Source organism: Trachypithecus francoisi, unplaced genomic scaffold (genome assembly GCF_009764315.1).
Source record: "Trachypithecus francoisi isolate TF-2019V2 unplaced genomic scaffold, Tfra_2.0 Lachesis_group5, whole genome shotgun sequence".
Taxonomy (NCBI): domain Eukaryota; kingdom Metazoa; phylum Chordata; class Mammalia; order Primates; family Cercopithecidae; genus Trachypithecus; species Trachypithecus francoisi.
In genome coordinates this window covers 7,844,805-7,860,207 of record NW_022681470.1, presented here as the reverse complement: position 1 = coordinate 7,860,207, position 15,403 = coordinate 7,844,805, and the positions used below count along the sequence as shown (strand labels likewise).

At 41.6% G+C, this 15,403-nt stretch overlaps 1 protein-coding gene across 1 annotated transcript in view; it reads right to left on the bottom strand.

Annotated features, from left to right (window-relative positions):
• The window catches only part of GREM2 (gremlin 2, DAN family BMP antagonist), a 130,253-nt gene that overhangs the window by 114,324 nt on the left and 526 nt on the right, over window positions 1-15,403 (bottom strand). The gene's annotated exons all lie outside the window — the stretch shown is intronic.

Here is a 15,403-nt window from a genome sequence, read left to right as displayed (position 1 = left end):
AATTGCTTGAATCCAAGAGGTGGAGGTTTCAGTAAGCTAAGATCATGCCACTCCACTTCAACCTGGGCGACAGAGTAAGACTGTGACTCAAAAAACAAACAAACAAAAAAAGAAAACAACAACAACAACAGTAAGTGAGGGCTGTGTCTATTATTTATTGGGAAGTTTATCATCCCAGGTGGCTGCCTGGTTCTGTGCGTGTGTGGTTCCAGATATAAAAAAGGGATGGGGTGAGCAGAGGAAGCATTGTGCCAACATGATCTGGCTAAAGAAGAACAGGATGTTTTCCTCCAGGGAGTTACCTTCCTCTGACAAACAGAAGGGAAAAAGCTCTGGATGGACACACTCATTTCTGTCCCTGAATCCAGTCCAGAAGCTGCATTTGTTGGTTGAAAGTCTAAGCATGACCAAATAAACCAGTCCAAATGGGGGATTTGGACTAAAAGAAACACTAGTTTGGGGAAGGGGAAAAACCTGAGCATATCTATCACAGAGAAGACCAATCTTTTGGTCCAGACAGAAGAGAAGAAGAGTCAGAGCTATTACTTGGATAAGTCAAAATGTCCCACAACACTTGAAAACCTGGGAAGGGTAGTCAGTGGCCAGAGCTGCTACTTTATCCATCATACCAGCTGAAGGCACCACTGGGCTTCTAGAAATGATTAGGACTGTTTCAATGGACCTTAGCCTTGGAGCATTGAAGCTCCGGGATAATTTAGTACCGCAGTGAGCACTAGGAAAAATGATCCAAATGAAACTACAACAACAAACTTTGTTGCATTTATATGAAATCCTTCTATTGCCCCCAAAGCAAAATGATTTCTCCGCCAATCTGGCACATATCCTGCAGCTGTACCTTGGACCTTTGTGTAATCTATCTTGCAACACTTCATGTGCTGTTGGTTTAGGCTCAGCCAAATGGTGGACGCTCAAAAGGGAGTACGGTGTAGTAGAAAGAAGGGTAGACTGGGAATGAGGGAACCTGGATTCGAGTGCTAATTTGACAACAAGCTAGTTTGCAGTCTTAAAACACACAACTTTTTGGGCTATCCCTTCCTTGTGTGTAAAACAAGGAGATTACGTGTTTTCCTTTTATCTTGAGTTGGAAGGCATCAAACATCCAACATGTATCATGGAATGGAGAAAGCAGAAAAAAAGTCGTGAAACGTGACACAATGTAATTTTCCCAGACCTTTACAGGAGCACTCAGACCATTTTCCTTTGAAATAACAGTTCACTAATCCAACACTCAGGGTACCTATATGTCCATGTCTTTACCAGTTCTATCCAGTTTTTACCTTGTGTTTTTATTGTTTTCTTTTCTTTTTTCTTTTTTTTTTTTGAGACGGAGTTTTGCTCTTGTCACCCAGGCTGGAGCGCAATGGCATGATCTCCTCTCACTACAACCTCCACCTCCCGGGTTCAAGCAATTCTCCTACCTCAGCTTCCTGAATAGCTGGGATTACAGGCGCCCAGCACCACACATGGCTAAGATTTGTATTTTTAGTAGAGACGGGGCTTCACCATGTTGGCCAGGTTGGTCTCGAACTCCTGACCTCAGGTGATCCACCTGCCTTGGCCTCCCAAAGTGCTGGGATTACAGGCTTGAGTCACCATGCCTGGCCGTGTTTTTATTGTTGACATGCATGTCTTGCCTTCCCCATGAACTATTAGCTCCTTGAAAACATGGTCCCATCTTTTGATCTGCTATTTCTAGCTCTGGTTCCATAAATAATTGTTGAATGAATCAATGGTTTTGTTTAGAGTGCTTGATTAGCTCTTCCTCCAAATAATTATTATTTCCATTTCAAAGATAAAATTCAGGCCCAAATACTTCAATTTGTTTATCTCAGTTCACAAAATTAGATTTGGAGCCTCCATTCCAAAGTAGTAACAGTAATAAACTGTTCTTCCGGCAACCTTCTCAGATAACATTCTGAAGACCTTTGCTTCTCAGCCCCAATTCACTAACATCAGAAGCCTACAAAATAATAATAGTAACAATAATGATAAAATTGAGTTTTTATGCCTGTGTGAAAAGCATTATCTCACATAATTCTTAAGACAGCACTGTACAACTTCAGATAAGGATTACTGATACGAAGTGATAGTTCCACACATAAGGAACAAAGCCAGGTTTATTTGACTTCAAAATTCACGCTCCAAACCAATGGTATGCATCTCTCTGTTTGACTACCCACCCAACACAGCCTACATGGAGTCTTATGTCTGTGTCTCCAGTTTGAAGCCTAATATAATGTGAGGAGCTAGAACCAAAGTTATTAAGGGAAAAGGCTGCTGAAGCCTTCAGTCTGAATGCTTAGTTAGCCTCTATAAAGAGGCTGTGTGAAGTTAGGAAATTTACTGGACCTCAGTGAGCTTCAGTTCTTTGTTGGTAAAATGTGGACAACAGCATTTACCTCAAAAAGATGTTACAAAAGCTTATTAAGATATTGTGTGTTAGGCTGGGCACGGTGGCTCACACCTGTAATCCCAGCACTTTGGAAGGCCGAGGCGGGCAATCACCTGAGGTCAAGAGTTTGAGACCAGCCTGGCCAACATGGCGAAACCCCGTTTCTACTAAAAATACAAAAATTAGCTGGGCATGATGACGGGGGCCAGTAATCCCAGCTACTCTGGAGGCTGAGGCAGGAGAATCGCTTGAACCCGGGAGGCAGAGGTTGCAGCGAGCCGAGGCCGAGATTGCGCCATTGCACTCCAGCCTGGGCGACAGAGCAAGAATCCATCTCAAAAAAAAAAAAAAAAAAGATATTGTGTGTTAAAATACCTGGAACATATAGTAAGTGCTCAAAAAATCCTCCCTTGCCCCCCTCCCTACTCTTTCTTTCAGCAAAAGCAATACCTTCCAAAACTATTTCCACAACCTTATGGATATGAAGGATACACTTGTAGGACTGTCTTGGCATCCTTTAACACAGAGAAGTTCTCAGCTTAGGTACCAAATAAAACACTTTATTTACCTCTCTAGAAATGCTCAGAGCTTGCCTAGGCCCCAGCAATCCTAAAAGCTATTTTCTGTCAACATGTCCATTAAGTTGAACAGGGAGAGAAGTTGCTTGTCTTACCATTAACAGAATTATTTTCTGAGGTTTTTATTTGGGTACTTAGTGGGTCAGAATTTAACATTATGACCCCATCCCATGATACTTAAGCTGAGTAAAGTCAGAAGTATTCTTTCTTATATGTTTTTTCCTTAATTTATTTTTTTGATGGAACCATTGGTTCTGTAACAATAGTGACCTCTACAGGGACATTTATTCATTTATTCACCAAACACTAAGCATTGTGATTCCCTGTAACATACAAGATAAAAATAGTTATGACTCCTTAAAGAGCTCACATCACAGCAGAACAGAAAAGAGCATGAAAAGAGAATTCCAGCCTGGAATCCCAGCACTTTGGGAGGCCCAGGCAGGAGGATCACGAGGTCAAGAGATCAAGACCATCCTGGCCAACATGGTGAAAACCCGTATCTAATAAAAATAAAAAATTAGCCAGGCGTGGTGGCAGGAGCCTGTAATCCCAGGTACTTGAGAGGCTTAGGCAGGAGAATCGCTTGAACCCAGGAGGCGGAGACTGCAGTGAGCTGAGATGGCGCCATTGCACTACAGCCCGGTCACAGAGCGAGACTGATCTCAAAAAAAAAAAAAAAAAGCAACAAAAAAAAGAGGAAGGCCGCAGTGGCTCATCGCCTGTAATCCCAGCACTTTGGGAGGCTGAGGCGGGCGGATCACGAGGTCAGGAGATCGAGACCATCCTGGCTAACACGGTGAAACCCCGTCTCTACTAAAAATACAAAAAACTAGCCGGGCGAGGTGGCAGGCGCCTGTAGTCCCAGCTACTCGGGAGGCTGAGGCAGGAGAATGGCGTAAACCCGGGAGGCGGAGCTTGCAGTGAGCCGAGACCGCGCCCCTGCACTCCAGCCTGGGCGACAGAGCAAGACTCAGTCTCAAAAAAACAAAAGAGAGAGAGAGAGAATTCCAGTGGGGTGGGGAGCTATCAATAGGACCTCAGGCAGATAGGCTGTGACTCCAGTGTACCAGCCACACCTGATCATCAACTGTGGCCTTGAGCCATTCAATTCACTCATCCAAAAAGTAGTTACCGGTGCTTGAAACCACCCAGTTTCAAATACAAAGAGAAGTGGCACAAGGTATGCCCTCAGGGACTCTTGCCTCCTTATAGAAGCCATTTGGCTCAAACTAGAGCAAATTCAAGTAAAGGAAAGAGATACCCATCTCCTCTTCTCTTTCTCTTGAGCCTAAAGAGCCTCAGTATTGGATTTTACCATCAAGGCCCAAATCTCTATCTGATGCATGACTCCTCTCCCATCCATGTCCCCATTCATCACCCATCCATCTCTCCCTCCAGCACAAACTTCATTGGCTCACCTGGCGACCCATCCCATTTAAGACAGCTGAAGGTGTTAGGAGTTAGAAAGGTTGACTTCAAATTTACTGCCCTACTGCATGGGATTTTTTACCTGTTCTTCCCCATGGACTGCCTTAAAGTCTGATGAACCTGAATGACTCTTTCTCAGAAAACTGGTTTTAAATTCAAAAAGTAGATAACATTACAAGGGAAACTATATATACACATACTTACACATACACACATACATATGTTATTGTATTATTATATTATATTTGTATTATATATGCTATTGTATTAGATATGTATTTTATATATATGCTGTTGTGTTAGTCCATTTGCACTGCTATCAAGGAATGCCTGAGGAGGCTGGGTAATTTACAAGAAAAAGAGGTTTATTGGACTCACAGCTCTGCAGGTGTGCAAGAAACATGGTGCTGGCATCTCCTGCTCAGCTTCTAAGGAGGGCCTTAGGAGGCATCCACTCATGGCGAGAGGTTAAGGGGAGGCAACAGTGTCACACGGTAAGAGAGGAAGCAGGAGAGAGAGAAGGGAAGTGCCAGGCTCTTTTTAAAGAACGAACTTTCAAGCGAATGAATTCAGGGAGAACCCACACATTACTGTGCGGAGGGCACCAAGCCATTCATGAGGGATCTACCCCCAGGATCAAAACACCTCCCACCAGTCCCCACCTCCAGTATCAGGGGTCACATTTCAACCTGCCATGTGGAGGGAACAAATATGCCAACCGTATCAGCTTTGTATAACTATACATGTATGTGTGTGTGTGTGTATATATATATATATAATGTATGATATACAATTGTCTGGTCTTCTTTATAAGGCCCTAAATAATGAGATCTAAAAGCACGTATGATAACTTCCATAATTTCCAAGTAGTTTTAAGTACTAGGTAAGTGTAAGCGATATTTTGAGACATTGGTATCAACTGTAACATGATATGAAAGCAGTTCTAATTTCTGTTGGTGCCAAAGCCATGATTCTATTAATATTACTGTGGTTTGTGACATTCATAACTAAAGAGAATGTGATATTTCAGTTACAGGTAAGTGGAAATCAAAAAGCAATTTTTTTTCCATCAAATTTCACAGATTCCCCTCAATTCTCATAGAACACCAAAGTAGGCTGGGCATGGTGGCTCCTGCCTATAATCCCAGCACTCTGTGAGGCCAAGGCAGGGGGCTTGCTTGAGCCCACGAGTTCAGGACCAGCTTGGCAAACGTGGTGAGAGCCATCTCTACGTAAAAAGTAAAAGTAGAGGTTCCCCATCAAAGACTTTCCTCCCCATCTAATTAGGAATAAATAGTAACTTCTCTTAGAAGCAAAATTTATTCAAAGACCTGTGCTCCTAAAAATTTGCCCTGGCATGCTTATACTGGTCCAAGCAAGCATTAGGTCATAGCCTATTCCTATTCCTTATTTAAAAGTGTTTTTACCTTTCTCAGCATTCCACAAGTTACTTCCTCCTTCCTTTGTTCCCCTTTACCTTTGCCTCTTTTAAAAAGTTCTAAGTTGCTAGCCAATCGGGACAAATACAGAATATGAGGTCCTGTTCCAGCCAATGGAAACCGGACACAGCAGTAGGGGGGACGCGTCAGGTTATAAATGACCTGTCTCCTTTGTTCAGTGTACTCTCGTGGCAAAACTGCTGGCGAGTGTACCCTTTCTGCAGGAAGTAAAAATAGTCTTACTAAATAAATTACATTTATGTTCAAGTGCTATTTCTTTATGGCACCGAGGAACAAGCATCTCAAACACCTACAAAAAATTGAGAAATTAGCCAGGCATGGTGGCACATTCCTCTAGTCTCAGCTACTTGGGAGGCTGAGGTCAAGGGATCACTTGAGCCTGGGAGGTTGAGGCTGCAGTGAGTCGAGATCATGCCACTGCACCACTACACTCCAGCCTGGGCAACAGTGTGAGACCTTGTCTCAAAAAACAAATAGACAAAAAATCACCAAGGTAAAGTATTCTTACAGAGATTTTTTAAAAATCTAACCTCTGAAAACCACGTAGAACAAATTAGTCCTCTTAAAACCTCTCCTGCATCTCCTAAATTAAGTCTTCTAATCCAAAAATGACAGTGTTTCCAGAATTTTTAGTAATCTTATCATTTTATTCTGCTTGAGCAAGAATTTGTTAGTTTCCAAATGGAAGCAATGAGCCCAGAAGGTTAGCATGCATTCCAGGTTGCTATGACCAGCCCATCCCAGGGGAATGACAGATAAATTTATAGGACCACCTCAGCATTCTCTAATAATAAATAAATAAATTTCTTTCACTTGGAAAAACAAAACCTGTGAAAATGGTTGATTTAGTATTTTAGTATCTAAGTAGTAAATTTTAAAAACTTAATTGATTTTTCATGACATTTTTATTTTCTCACTGCAGTGATCATTATAAACAGCTAGGAGTCTGTAACATAAGGGATAAATAACACAAGACAAAAAGAAAAAAAACCAAAAAGCTCCCAGGACAAAAGACTGAGTTTGTCATTTGTCTAGCCTGTGATAGATGTGTGTTTAGAATTTTTTGAAGACTGTGTCTTTCAGCAGATAAGCAGCAGTCTCTGATCCTAGCTCTAAATTAGCTGCAGCTGGATCTCAATAGAGTCAGATCAGAAATAGTTCCTTAAGCATCGATTTTGTGCTGAGAAATAAAAAGAGGAACAAGAAATAGCCTCTGCCCTTAGGGGAACTTGAAAGTTAGTGAAAGATGTAAACATGTTACAAAAATAATTATACAAGGAAGATTAAAACCATATTAAACTCCAGTGGAAAAAATATCTGAAATGATATAAAGAAAAAATTTGAGCTGTTACAATGAAAAGACTTACGTTGTCAAATGGCTTTGTCAGTAAGGCTGAAACAATGCCATAGATTTTCGGAGGATCCTGGTTATAATACCCAACAAACACCATCGTAATGATTAGGTTATTCTTGGTCTTTCGTACTAGTATTGAGCTCATTAAAGGTACCTTAACTGTCTTCTTCACTATTATACCCTGTAATCTTGCACAGTGCTTTGCACATAGTATCTTCTCAGTACTTTAAGTGAATGAAGGCACAACATACTATAGGAAGTGTGGAAGAGGTAGGATTGAAACAGTTCTGTTTTTTTTTTGAGATGGAGTTTCGCTCTTGTTGCCCAGGCTGGAGTGCAATGGTGCGATCTCGGCTCACTGCAACCTCCACCTCCCGGGTTCAAGCAATTCTCCTGCCACAGGCGCCCAAGTAGCTGGGATTACAGGCATGTGCCACCAAGCCTGCCTAATTTTGTATTTTTAGTAGAGACAGGATTTCACCATGTTGGCCAGACTGGTCTTGAACTCCTGACCTCAAGTGATCCACCCAACTCAGCCTCCCAAAGTGCTGGGATTACAGGCATGAGCCACTGCGCCCGGCCAGATTGAAAGGTTCTACAGCATGCTTGACTGTCACTTTTTGAAAGCTCTAAGTCTTAGTAATGTCATCTGTAAATGAGGATAATAACACTATTAGCTAAGATTTTTGTAAAGATTAGATGATACCTATAAAATGCTTAGCAAATAGTCATTCTTTAACTAACAACTGTCAGCCATTTCTCAGAAGGAAGCATGTAGAATTGATGTTTACAGCTGGAATGAAGCCCAAAGAGCCACTTCCACCTTCTCAATGTAAAGAGCGAACTCAAGAGACAGTGTAGACTTTCCCCAAGGATGTGAAAAATGGAAACAGGTGCAAACCCAGGTCTCCTGAGTTTCTTAGGTTAATATTTTTTTTCAAAATTACCAGATAACTCTCTACTAGGTGAAAAAGTCTTAGTACTATTTGACCCTCTAAAACAAAGTGATACTTTTTGCCTGTTTCTTTCAACGTTTACATTCTCTGAGTTCATAGAAATGACATCGTAAGTGTATTTTCCCTACCATTGGTCAAGTTGAAGTCTGAAATACGTATGTTTGAAGATATCTATTTCTGTATTGCTCCAAGTTTTCATAAGGAACAAGGAAAGGTGGTCTCTGCAGGCCAGGGGATGCTGCCCCAGATACTGAGCACACTCTTAGCAGAGAAGTTAAAGTTTACACAGATCTATTTTGCTCTGAAGTAATGGACCTGAGGGCGAATACTTTCCATCTGTTTATCATCTATTAGATGGACGATAAACATCTGATGGAATCCACTCCCGTGGATCTGAAACTAAATCAATCAATATTCCATCATGAATGAAATCATATATGTAAATTCAATCATTTAGTGATGGGCCAGTGTTATAGAAGATGTTTGCTGTTATCGTTTTTGCATATGTGAATGACTGGCAGGAATTAAATGCAAGAATGTGTGAAATAAACACAAGAATGTATGTGAAATACATGAATTAAACGCAAGAATGTTTGTGAAAATATAATGTAAAGGACTACACTAGTAAAAGCAACCATACTATTGATGATTAATTGTTATTCTCTTATACTTATACAAAGGGACTCAATAGATATCTGTTGAATGCACGCCTGTAGGACTGACTGACTGAAGGGATATGTTCTCAGCTATCAGATGTTATGGTTATGAGAAATTCTCTTAATCGGTAAAACTTGCAGAAGGTAAACTCCTGAGACTGTGGTGAAGACTGAATTAAATAATCTGTGGGATGTGTCTACTCTAATCTGGCACATGGTATGCATTCAACAAATGTTAGAACAATCTCAATTTTTAAAAATTATTGATAAGGGAAAATTAAAGATCATTTGAAATGCTGATGAGATTTAGATTCCTAGTAAAGGCAGGAAAATCTCATGACAGAGCTGCTGGATTTTTATTAACTATAGGTACAATGTCACACATCTATCAACTTTCCCAAAATATAGCTACTATAATTAGAAAATATAATGCGTTATCCAGGGTTCGTGTTATAATTGCATGAAAGCAGAGAGAGGCGGTTAGTTTTCCATAGATGATAAGATTAGCTTCCTCTCAGCCTTTAAAGTCACAGCTGTAGAGCCAGGTTGAATAATATTTTTAATGCAGACAGTGTTTGTACTAGACAAAGTCAACCTAGCATTTCACAGGAGCTGGTCAAGTGTTCCCCTGCTCAGCGTTCTCTTTTCTCCACCTCTCTCATTGTTTAAATAAATTATAGGAGAGAAGAATTTTAGCTTGGAATGGCTCCTCAATCATAACGTGAAAGTGGTGTTTGGGAATACTTGTGTTCTTGGCCTCCTGTCCTTCAAAAACTGTCCTTTAAGAGGACTTTTCTACAAGTCATGTACTTCTTTTGTTTTCAAATCACTTGCATTCACAATGCAGACACGGTTTCTTAGTGAAACATACCCTTCTAGTATGTCTTTTAATGAGGGTTGTGGTATCTGCTAGAGTCTCACTCATTCTACTGTATCTCTCAATCAGGTAAGCACCTTCAAAGAGATTTCTCCTTCAGTTATTAGATTTTTTTCAATTGGAAAGTAATCTGCAAAAGAGAGATGGAGCTTGGGGTTTTTCTGACTAAAAATAATCGGGCCTTGCTACATTAAAATCTGCAAAACAGCAGCAGAGACTCTTGGTCTTAGACTTTGGGTGATAAATTTTACAATTCCTCCCCACTCTGGCCTCTATGACTTATTTTTCCCGCTCATTTGTTAATATCCTACTATTATGGCATTGTGTTTGATTCCATGGAGACCCTGGGTGAACCTCTCACACTCACCCATGCTTTCCTTCCATCAGAGCACGACGTAGTTCTAGGCAGCACATGGAAGTGCAGCAGAGGCTAATCTGGCTGAAAATGGAGGAGACAAACAGTGACCTCCCTGCTCCTCCCAGATGCCAAGAATCTTGACTTTGTCCTTGAAAAAACCTTTGCTTTGATTTAAGGCCACCACACCTCCCAGCAGAGTATGGTGGCACCGGAGAGAAGTGGAGATCCGAGCTTTCAAGGCCTCATACATGCACACGAGCTGCTGAGCCCCCGATGGGCACAGCCTCTTGAGCCTCCTGGAATCCTGCGCACCCAAGCAGCGGAATCACTCTTTCTCCACACAGATGTCTTTACATCCTTGCCCCAGTGCGTCCATCCCTAGCCCAACATCTCTTTTGCCTTCTGCTCTCTCAGGAGTAGCCACAGCGTTTTCCTCCAGAATGCTTTTACTCTGGCCTTCTCAGATGTTTAAAAAGCTCCTCTCTAAACTTCCCCCTAGGTCCCTCATTTGTAGTAGTGAGTTGTGCAGCAGCTGAACCAAAGATGGTAAAGAGACAAGGTTGCTCCTGAAGCTAACATCTCCAGCCTAGCGAAATTGTGATGAACCATTTGGAAATCATCGCTGCCAGTCACAGGACACCCACTTTAAGAGTGACTATTTCTCTCTTCTGTGTGCAATTATAATTCGTCCCTAGAAGATGACTCATCTCTGATGGTAGCAACTGCACAAGGATACAGCCGATTAGCCATGAGCTTTAAAAAGTTTTAACTTGCTGGGCATGGTGGCTCACACCTGTAACAATCCCAGCACTTTGGGAGGCCAAGGCAGGTGGATTTGAGACCAAGAGTTTGAGACCAGCCTGGGCAATGTGGTGAAACCCTGTCTCTACAAAAAATACAAAAATTAGCCAGGCATGGTGGCATGAGCATGTGGTCACAGCTACTGGAGAAGTTGAGGTGGGAGGATCCCTTGAGCCCAGGGGGTCAAGACTGCAGCGAGCTGAGATAGTGCCACTGCATTCCAGCCTGGAGGACAGAGTGAGACCCTGTCTCCAAAAAAAAAAAGTTAGGCTAGGTTTATGATGGACTAGTTTTAATCGTTTTTGAACTTCTAAGAGGTGGATACATAATTCTTATTTTTTAGCCTGTGTCTTTTATTTATTTATTTATTTATTTTTTGAGATGGAGTCTTGCTCTGTCACCCAGGCTGGAGTGCAATGGCACGATCTCGGCTCACTGCAACCTCTGCCTCTTGGGTTCAAGCGATTCTCCTGCCTCAGCCTCCTGAGTAGCTGGGATTATAGGCACCTGCCCTCATGCCCAGCTAATTTTTGTAGTTTTGTAGAGATGGTGTTTCACCATGTCAGCCAGGCTGGTCTTGAACTCCTGACCTCAGGTGATCTGCCCACTTTTGCCTCCCAAAGTGCTGGGATTAGAGGCGTGAGCCACCGCGCCCAGCCAGCATAGGTCTTTTAGATTCTGGGTACAACGAAGAGAAGCTATTCCAGTTCTTTTGTTTTGAAACCAAATTTGCTAGGATTCTGATTGTCAGTGGACAAAATGGATCCTTGCGGCTCTGAGCTTGTATTTGAGATATGCTTAAAATAAAGTCTGGGTCGGCCGGGCGCGGTGGCTCAAGCCTGTAATCCCAGCACTTTGGGAGGCCAAGACGGGCGGATCACAAGGTCAGGAGATCGAGACCACCCTGGCGAACACGGTGAAACCCCGTCTCTACTAAAAAATACAAAAAACTAGCCGGGCGAGGTGGCGGGCGCCTGTAGTCCCAGCTACTCGGGAGGCTGAGGCTGGAGAATGGCGTAAACCCGGGAGGCGGAGCTTGCAGTGAGCTGAGATCCGGCCACTGCACTCCAGCCCGGGCGACAGAGCGAGACTCCGTCTCAAAAATAAATAAATAAAGATTGGGTCTACTGAGAAAGCGGCTCATAAACATTTCCCCTGGAGAACCAACTTGAGAAATCCCATTCTTTCTTGTCCTCTTTTCCCTGCATTCTCTTTCCCTTTCTCTCACCCATCTCCTAACAGATTCAAGATCAAGACTGCTTGAATAGGATCAAAGGGTAAAGCTAACTAAATGAAAGGGAAACTGAGTTCAGTGTGAAATATGCTGCTGCTTTTCTGATTTTGCCAGGTAGCACCAATTTTGGAGGCCAAAATAGAAACAAACCTTTCTGGATGGTGTGCCTTTACTAAGATTCTAGAGTTGGTACTCCAAAGGGAAGAGGGTACTTCAAGTTGGAGAGACATTTTTTAGCCATTTGGAGACTGGAGTCTTCCTCATGGTCAAGAGGAGGTAGCAAATCACTTTTTCAGAGTTTGCATGCTGCCCTCTCCTGGCCTGTATGGACAGGAGTGTTACAGCACATCAAATGCATTTGTTTCAATCCCACACCTGTGTGGGATATACCTAAGAACACAAGAGAGTTTATTTAAAATATTCAGGATGTCTGATCAAAAATGTATACTTGAAGCTAATCAAAAATGTATATCCGAAGCTAATTAGAGGAAATACATTCATTTTCATTTTCCGTTGGCTCCAGGATTTATAGTGAAGCCTGTCCATCTTTATGTCATCTTACTTTATACCCTTGTGGCTTCTACCCACTCACTGTCCAACCTCTTAACACCCATGTGGCTCTGGGACTCTGTTCTGCAAATCAGTGCCCCAACACCGTCTGCATCCCGTCAATGTGCTGGCCACTTAAAGACATCTTTCCAACTAGAAGTGGTGGTGATAGGAAATCTGCTGAAGTCATTGGTCAGTGTTGAGTCTGAGGACCACATTTTAGCCTGACATGTGATCAAAATTAATTCTAGACATGATTAGATCTATTATACCAAATATTATTAGAAACAAAAGAACTATCAAAAAGCAGCTAATCCAAGAAGTAGATGGCACCATAGGTCTAATTTTTCACTGAACACCTTGTCCTTCAAAACAATGTCTGTCTTGTGGGTGCTTTATGTGACCCATTTAAGCCCAATGCTGGGCATGTTTTCCCTGGTTGAAATCATTCTTTTTTTTCCCTAGATAGTTGAAGGACCCTGATACTGAGAACACGCCTGCGACCTGGCACATCGCACAGGGGCAATTTGCCATAGGAACACTGAAGTACAACAGTGACTGAACTCATCTGTGCTATGCCTGCGCCTCTGCAGCCTCTCAGTGTCTGCCCTTGACCCAGACAGGCCAATCCTCTCCATATCAATAAGAATTGAGAGTCTAGTACCATTCCTTTGCATTAGAAAAAGAGGTGTTTACTTTAAAGAGATTTAAAGACATGTACCTTGTTTAACTTTACCAAACTTATAACTCGAGGGTATGTAAAGCTCTGACTGGCACTAGTAAGATTCATAGAGAATGAACTGTTGATTACCTCTCTCAATGAAGAATGATAGCATAAAACAATGAATAATCACAGCATTGTTTATATTTATCTTTGAAAAGCCTTCAGTGTCTCCTAGTCTGTACAAAGTGAATATAATCAGTCTCACACTCACAAAGTTGCTACCAACACACCCAACATTGCTTTAGAGTTAGAAAGGTAGGAGGGAAATAGATCCCAACCTATTGCATCTACTTTGTTTATAAAAGATTGATAAATGCTCACAATCATACAAAACAACCCTTTACTAATAGAATGTAGTTGGGTCGATTAACTTATATTTATTTGAACAGCTAAATTATTTACAGTTTCTTTCTGATGTAAAAGGAAAAAAGTATTCATCTATAAAATCAAAATGCCTTCTCCTAAACATAGTATTCACTTGCCATGTCTATACTTTGACACGATTTCAAAAAACACTCTATAAAATCATTCAGATCAGTCAATGGGCAAAAACGGTTAAGTTTTCCTGACTCCATGGGAGAGCTAAGCATGCATTTCCTTTAATGACAGAAAGAACATGTTCATCTGATAAGAAATAAAAAACAAACAAACAAACAAACAAACATAAGAAGTCGATATAAATTCTCCACTGTGATATACAACACAAATACCTTTCTTATAACTTCCTTATCTTCCTTGGTCCGGCACATGTCTTGGGACAAGGGCTACCTTGAAAACTAAACACTGCTGAATGGTGAGTCGATTGTAAATTATCAGTGAATGGTTTGGATATGATCGACTAAGACTCCGCCGGGAAGAGTGTTATTTAGACGGAAGGTAAGGTATTTGATTGCCCCTGCACCTGCTGCAGAGCCATTCTCTAGCTGTACTGGAGTTCCAATCTGTTCCACTGCAGAAAAGCGCTTTTCATTGGGATTCAAAGCCACATGAATACCAGCCAGCCCTTGAAGACTGCAAAGCAAGACCGATTTTTTAACTGAGACTTCATGCAGTCCCCTCTGGCTTTTCCCAGGAAAAACTGAACTCATTAAGCAATGCTAATTTAATCACAAGTAATCAACGCGGCGGGGGAGGGGGGAGTTATATAACCATCTTTAAAATTTCAAATCAAACATGATAAAATCTTAGGAAATAGATTTTTTTTAAACAAAACCCACACCTCAAAATTTAAAAAAAGAAAAAGAAATAGAAGTCTATGAGTTTTAGGATCAAATAAAATAAAATCAAACATCAATATTTTCTTACAACTATCACATCTACTAGATAGTTCCAATTCATGACTTTTTAATGTAGTAATACATGAGATCCTGGAACTGATCCTTTCTGGCGTGCAGAATACAAATGCATTTTTCAACTCGTAAGACCATGTAGAAATAAGTCAGGCACACAGGATCACTGACAATCACATTAAAAAATATCGACCTCCCTTCTCTCTTCTTCAACCACAGCATAGTGATAATAGTGATATTTCACTCATGAGGCGAGTGCACCTCGGCCATGTGTTTTAAAAAATCAAAACTCTGCCGAAGTCCGCTGTGGTTCTTATTCCTGTAGGGTGGATATGAACCTGATAGGTAGGTGGGAGAGGTGCATTGCCCGCTTTCTAACAATCGGATGGTGTTTACCTCGCTATAGTCATAGTTAGAATGGCGGTCACCAAGAGGTGTTTATTGGCGGTATGACAACATATTGGTATTGATGTTATTTAAAAGAGAAAGAAAGAGCGATCACGGTCAAGTTTGAAGGTCCTTATTTTACACCCACGCATAATTCAATAGGTGAGTAAAGCTTGTGGCCCCAAAACACACGCCAACAGCTTGAATTACCCGGGGTGAAACCGGCGAGACCTTCACTCGGGGCTTTCTGTCCTGACCAGCCACGGAACAAACCACGTCAATTCAGTCCAAGTGCCTCGTGAAGGTAGAAATCAGAAACCTCGTCTGTGTCACATT